Consider the following 7764-nt stretch of genomic DNA (forward strand, 5'->3'; position numbering starts at 1 on the left):
TAGCGACATTTTTAACATTGTCATATACGCGGGAGGTTTGGCTAACCATATAATTAGGTTCAATCCACAATTTTTTTCTTTAAATGTTCTGTACCAAGTCCCGAATATGCCAGTTGTTATAAAATAGTTCGTTTCTATGTATATTGGCTTTTGTTTTTGTTGCACTTCAGTTCTCCATTTGTTCCCGTGATTTCCTCTTATAGTTGATGGGTTCCCTGAATTTGTTTTCTCTCAATCGGTTAATGACTTTTGAATAGCGGTATACTATTGTTGCCTATAACTAGATCATTCCTCAACGCCAAAGTCGTAAGTTGACCTTGTCAATTGACTTCACAACTTGTTATGGTACAACACCAGAAAGCGTTATAGTTGAAGATGTCTTGGATAGTGAACAATTTTTAGGTTATACAAGCGCAATTTAATTTGTTTTTGAACGAGGTGTTTTGAACTTATCGTGAGGAGCTTCACACCTGTTTACGATATGCGATACAAAATTATTAGTTCAAACTATGAAACCAGAGTTCATAGTACCATGTGGTCTTATATATTAGCAGAGGGGACCTACGACCTTGAAATAGGTCAAAAGGTCAAGTTGATGTCCCTAATAGTGTGTTTATAAAGCTTTAAAAATGTTCACTATATCAAAAACACACACACATATATCTGAGAGGGGATAGAGCAGATTGTGTCCCCGATAAACATTGATCGCTTATGGGAAGTATTTTACATTTTGACTTGGAACAGAATAAAAACAATAATGTTTTATCGTTTCTGGTCAGGAGGAAGAGAATGAAATTTGAGAGCTCTTTACATATAGGGTTAACCCCTAACGTTCTTTATCTTCCGTAGTCTGTATTTCAATGGATGTCGTTATACGCTGCATGATATATAAGTCTTTGGTTTACTGTTTGAATATACTTTTAATAGATCGTTGGTTTCTTGTCTGTTTAACAACGTTCTTTATCTTCCTTAGTCTGTATTTCAATGGATGTCGTTATTCGCTGCATGATATATAAGTCTTTGATTTACTGTTTGAATATACTTTTAATAGATCGTTGGTTTCTAGTCTGTTTAACAACGTTCTTTATCTTCCTTAGTCTGTATTTCAATGGATGTTGTTATTCGCTGCATGATATATAAGTCTTTGGTTTACTGTTTGAATATACTTTTAATAAATCGTTGGTTTTTTGTCTGTTTAACATTTAGGACCTTTAATAGTTTATTATACGAAATACGTTTTGTTCATTTTTGAAGACTGTGAAAAGACATGTAGTGGTCTACCGAGTACAAATTTAAGGTCCAAATTCATTCCTTATTGACTAAATTACGGACTTTCTATGGAAGTGGTTGTTTCATATTTGTGACCCGCCATGACATTTGCAGGCTTATGGAGGTAGAACGTCATTGTTGATTTTTTTTTAACTACATAATAATTTTATTCATCAAATATTGCTTGTCATTGTTAGAAAATTATAAAAATGATAAATATCTGGATTCAATGAAAACGTATTTGTGAAGAAAAGATAAACACATTCCTTGGCTTCTTTTTTGCGGACGGCGAACTATACATCATATATACGTTTTGAAGTTTGACTTTATCGTTTTAAGAGAAAAATATTTGAATCTACATTTTAAATTAATATACAAAAAATCAAATTTCTGCTCTATAGATTTCCTTTCATAAATGAAGTCTGAAATATATCCATGATAAATGCACCGCATCGAATGCTTATAAGAGAACACCTACTTATAAACTGTTACGCGTCGCATACTATGTTTAGAGACATGCATAATAAATCTAAATTAAAAAAGGAATTCTTAAAGCTTAGTTGGACAACTTTTAAACGAACTTCATCTCAACAAGTTTAAATAACATGTTTTAAATTGAGCTACAAACAAAACAAAAATGCTCTAAAGATTTTCTTTCATAAATGAAGTCTGAAAAATATCCATAATAAATGCACCGTATCAAATACATATATGAGAACATCTACTTATAAACTGTTACGCGTCGCATACTATGTTTAGAGACATGCATAATACATCTAAATTAAAAGGGGGAATTCTTAAAGCTTTCTTTGACAAATTTCAAATTAACTTCATTTCAACAAGTTAAAATTACATGTTCTAAAATAGAGGTAAGAATTGTTTGTATTGTAGTAAATTTATTTTTTTGAAATTTTATTCAAATACGCTATTGAACACCACTAAGAGCCAATAAATACAATAATTGTGTATTTTATATATATGTGCCTTCAACAAATAAAATAGATTTCGAAAAAGAGTAGGCTAATGCCGCTACAAGGCAGCACTCGCACCCGCAAAGTGGAAAGGGATTAATATAAGTTGCAAAACTTGTTTCCCAATCCACTATAAATAGATATGTTTAAACTAAACTAAACAAATAAAAGTCGTCATAGAACAGTCTCATTTTCATACCGTTATTCGAAATGACTCGTTTCATTGCTATTACAACAAATATGTCTTACATGTAATAACATGACATAGAGTTTGTTTTGTTTCTGAATATTCTACATACATATACAAAAAAGCAATTTTTAGACAATTTTCCCTCCTAAGCCTGGAAGTGGCTAGTCACATATAATTTACGGCGTTTTTATTACAATGACGTTCTACCTCCATAAGCCTGGATATGTCGTGGCTGGTCACATTTAAGAAATAATTATAACCTACATATGAAATATGTAAAAAATGTAGATTTCCTAATTTTCGAAATACAATGTATAAGATAAGAAATTGCACCAGTTTGCAATAAAAAGATAAATCAAAAAAGTACTCCAAGGAAAATTCAAAATCGGAAAGTCCGTAATCAACTGGCAAAATACTATAGATACAGCAAACATACTATTGGTAAGACCTTATTTGTTAATCAAAGTGTCTAAGAGCCGACCATTTGATTTTATTGGGAAAAGGTTGCTGGAGGATAATTAATGAGGTCCTACCTGGTAAATGCTAACAATAAATGGTTTCCCAAGACACCATGACAATAAATATTTTACAGTACAAAATTTAGGAAAATAAAAAGTATACAAATGTATAGAACTCAAGGGAAATTAAAAAAAGAACTCAGAACTTAATAAAACTGACAAAATCAAACGCTTTCAATGAACGGCAAACGTAAAAACATCTGTCATATCATTATTGTGTTCTGAAATGGAACAAACGTTCGCTCTACAGAACAGCGGAAGAAAAAAAGCTTATATAGCAATAGATGAACTTGAATATACGTAGTTCATCCGAAACAAAATGAGTTTGGTCTCACACTCTCTCCTTGGATGTCAAATCGTCATTCCCTTAGTATTACTACTAGTGTTTAAACTATTCTTGAAGACGACTTAACTGTTCGAAAAAGGAATTTGTAAACTTTTTACCAGTTGTTCTTTGTAAACTTTTTACGAGTCGTTCTTTGTAACATGGGATTATTTTTCCACTAAACACTTAAATTTATATATGTTGAAAATGTATAGGTAAGATTTTTTCAGTAAATAAATATATACATCATTTAGACAGTAATTTTGAGGAGATCTTCTGGATAGCGTTGAAGTCCTATTCTCCACTGCTTGGTAGACACTACTTGTTATAATTACTTTTGAAAAGATAAATAAAAAATATGGTTTATAAAATAATGATCTCTGTGCTTAATTTTTTATACTGCGGTCAGTGAAGGAATTTAGTTCAAAACAAGTGATAATAAACAAAGGACAAGAAAATGGTCGAAAAATGCCGCATGACCTGTGTATTGATTGTTGCAAAAATGAGGCAGTAGACAACTTTCGAGTTCATCCGTCACCGGAAAAAACTTGTCAATTATACGCGCCTTTATGACGTCATTTACCAGATGGAGGGGGTCGCCTGTATCCCTGCACTATTAACGTTCATCAAGCGTCTTAGTGATCGTCACTGTGCAGGATAAACTAGAAATAAAGGTTGTTCTGTAGGTACTGAATGACAATTCCCTAATGACAGGAATGTTGATTGTCAATTTTGAGAATTCAATTTGCCGAATAATTCGTACAATATAGAATTATAGTTTTCCAACCACTCGCTCAACATTGGAATGGAAGTGACGACGCCCCCTAAACGCACAAATGACGTTCACTAAAACCAAAGCATCGAACTCGAAAGTTGTCTATTGATTAATATTTGTACTTTAATGAAGGATATAACATAGCTTGTAGGTTTACATGTGACACAGTGAAGTTTGTACCAGTTTTGTTTATCTTATTATTGTAGTTTCAATTTCAATATAGTTGTTTAGATAAATAAGGGTATCATATGTGTCCTGCGAGAGGCATTGGGATTTATAAATATATTGCTGATACATTTTTTTAAGCCGACATAACACACGTAAAATAAACATTTGGCAAATGTATTTATAATTCTTTCATTTAAACTCAGGTAAGAAGCTTAATTAAAAACAAGAAAGAAACAACGTTATAATTTCTCGTATACTTTTTCGATATTTTTGAATCTTTAGTTGTTTTTTATTGATTCATTGATTATTTTACTTATCATATCGATCGACGTTTTTATTAATTAAATGATTACTTTTTACAAAGCGTATAGTATTAATTTTAAGGTGTCAGACCACCAATTCACTTAAATTGCCCTACTCTGACCCAAAATAGTGCATTTGATATCATTGTTTACTTAAATTAACAAACAAATTTGCTGAAATGAAACTTTTGCTGAAATGAAACTATTTTGAGCCAAAATTTACTTGTTTATGAGTTTGAACAAAAAAATAGGATTAATGCGCTCCATAGTATACTAGTTTAAGATTTCCAGAAAATCATATTTTTGTTTACGTTGCTGTTCTCCGAAGGTCAAAGTTTTCTTATTAAACTTTTAAGGAAGGTTGAAAACGAGCGCGTAGAAAGGTGATATATGTATTATACAGGATATACTGGTTTCTATATAGTTAAACTTATGGTAAAATATTTAAAAAGCTATGATAATTTAAAAAAATAAAAGGCTTTGTAATTGGTATTCTGACACCTAGACGATGCATGGTCCGGAATAAACTATCGGTAGAAAGTATGAGTTTTGTTGATGTGTAATATTGTTTATAAAGTGAAATGTTTAAGAATGTACATGTGTCTTCAGAGAACAAAGGAATTCACGTAATGCCTTAATATAGAGCTGCGCCCTTATATAATATACATTGAATGCTTTATTTTTTCGTACTTTAATTGTTCTTTTAAATTTTTTTTGGATTGGAGCCTCACTGATGAGTTTTTTTGTAGACGAAACGCGCGTCTGGCGTATATACTTAATATAGTCCTAGTATCTATGATGAGTTTATTTATTACATTTACGTCATCGGTATTAGATTAGTTTTTTGTACATTTTTATATACCCGCTTATTACTCATTATTTGGTATAGTTTTCTCATATCATTTTTCTGTAACTGACCATACAGATCATTAAGAATTGGTATCAAGGAAACATTTCTCACCCAAAAAATAAAAGATAAACGTAAATGTTCCTATGTATGTTTTGAGAAAAAAAAACATCTGTGGTGTTCATAGAAAGTAAGTTCATTTGATAATTTGATCAAATTAGTTAATGAAGTATGTGCAATGCGAAAAAAAGTATATTAAGACCCATAAAAGTGAATACTGAAGTTCAATTGCCTTTTAGATATATCAAAGGTTTAGTTATTTATTAAATGAAGTATTCATCAATTGCAAGTACCCTCATACGGTAATTATTCGTGCATGATTATAGATTATCGTTCATCATCTCAACGAGACTGATTTTCTTGCTTGAGCCAGTGCGGCGAAAGCGAGAAAAGCAATCGAGTTGAGATGACCAATGCTTATCTGTTTATCCCTATTTTACCTATGACGACATATTGTCAATTTGATTTCAATTTCATTAGCAATGCCACGTGCCTCGTTAGTTTCTAGCGATAATTTTCCATCTGAAGCGAGTAGCATGATATGAATAATCACCAAAAAAAAAGATCAAAGGAAAATGCACAAAATAGCGATAAAGTACCTTATTTTTAAAACTTATCAACAATTGGTTTATTTTTAACTTTTATATTACATATAAGCGAGCATAACACAAGTAAAATAAAAATTATGAAATTGTACTTATACTTTCTGCATTTTTTCCTAGGTGCAAAAACAGAAAGTAAACAAAAATGGCTAAGAAGTTTAATGTGATTATGTGTGCAACAGACTGTTTCAAGTGGTCATGCTCAATATTCTGGACACTCACTGGAATAATGTTCGTTCTTGCTGCAGAGCTTACACAAGGGAGTCATTGCAAGAGCGATAGCAATCAAAGGACACTAATTGCTCTTCCTATAGTATCTGCATGTACAATGCTGTTTTCGGGGATAAGTATATGTTCAGGAATGGGAGTTTGTTTAAAAGTGCTTTGTTCCGTAATTTGGACAATAACTGGAATAGTATGTACGACTTTGTCATGTTATTTTATCTCTATGGATTGCAAAGACATGGAAGCAGTATTGATTGGACTTGTTTTGACTGGTTCCGTGACAATCTGGATAGGTGGATGTGTTATTGGACGTCTAACACAACAAGGCGGAGGTTTTAGGAAAATATAATAAAATAGTGGTCTTTATATTTCTTTTTTTTATGATTTTTTTTTTAATTTCAATCTCGTATGCTCTATTTCCGAATTTTTATATTCGAATAGCCAAGTGAGCTTATGCCATCACTTGGCGTCCTTCGTCTGTCGTCGTCGTCTGTCGTCGTAAACTATTTCAAGAATCTTCTCCTCTGAAACTACTAGGCCAAATACTTCCAAACTTTAACTGAATGTTCCTTAGGGTATTTAGTTTATAAATAGTATCCGAAGTTTTGATCTATCAACAAACATGGTCGCCATTGCTAAAAATAAAACATAGGGGTCAAATGCAGTTTTTGGCTTATATCTTAAAAACGAAAGCATTTTGAGCAATCTGACATGGGACAATTATGTTCATAAGGTCAAGATCTATCAGCCCTGAAATTTTCAGATGAATCAAACAACCCATTGTTGGGTTGCTGCCTCTTAATTGGTAATCTTAAGGAAAGTTTGCAGTTTTTGGTCATTATCTTGAATATGATTATAGATAAAGATAAACTGTAAACTGCAAAAATGACTAGCAAAGTAAGATCTACAAATAAGTTTATATGACCAAAATTGTCAATTGACCCCTTAAGGGGTTATTGTCCTTTAATGACAATTTTTCACAATTTGTTCATCATATTTGCTAACTTTAAAAAATCTTCTCCTCTGAAACTACTAGGCCTAATACTTCCAAACTTTAACTGAATGTTCCTTAGGGTATCCAGATTATAAATTGAATCCGAAGTTTTGATCTATCCCATACATGGTCGCCATTGCTAAACATAGAACATAGGGGTCAAATGCAGTTTTTGGCTTATATCTAAAAAACGAAAGCATTAAGTGCAAATCTGACGGGATAAAAATGTTCATTAGGTCAAGATCTATCAGCCCTGAAATTTTTAGATGAATCAAACAACCCATTGTTGGGTTGCTGCCACTTAATTAGTAATCTTAAGGAAATTTTGCAGTTTTTGGTCATTATCTTGAATTTTATTATAGATAAAGATAAACTTTAAACATCAAAAATGATCAACAAAGTAAGATCTACAAATAAGTTAATATGACCAAAATTGTCAATTGACCCCTTAAGGGGTTATTGTCCTTTAATGACAATTTTTCACAATTTGTTCATCATATTTGCTAACTTTAAAAAAT

General features: G+C 31.7%; 1 long non-coding RNA gene across 1 annotated transcript; it reads left to right on the forward strand.

The window, feature by feature from the left end:
• Positions 1–4840: 4840 nt before the first annotated feature.
• LOC134696349 (uncharacterized) lies at positions 4841–6618 on the forward strand. Its single transcript, XR_010102935.1, has 2 exons — positions 4841–4953; positions 6148–6618. It is a non-coding gene; the product is annotated as an uncharacterized LOC134696349 (long non-coding RNA).
• Positions 6619–7764: the final 1146 nt, after the last annotated feature.

The sequence above is a fragment of the Mytilus trossulus genome, chromosome 14 (genome assembly GCF_036588685.1).
Source record: "Mytilus trossulus isolate FHL-02 chromosome 14, PNRI_Mtr1.1.1.hap1, whole genome shotgun sequence".
NCBI lineage: Eukaryota > Metazoa > Mollusca > Bivalvia > Mytilida > Mytilidae > Mytilus > Mytilus trossulus.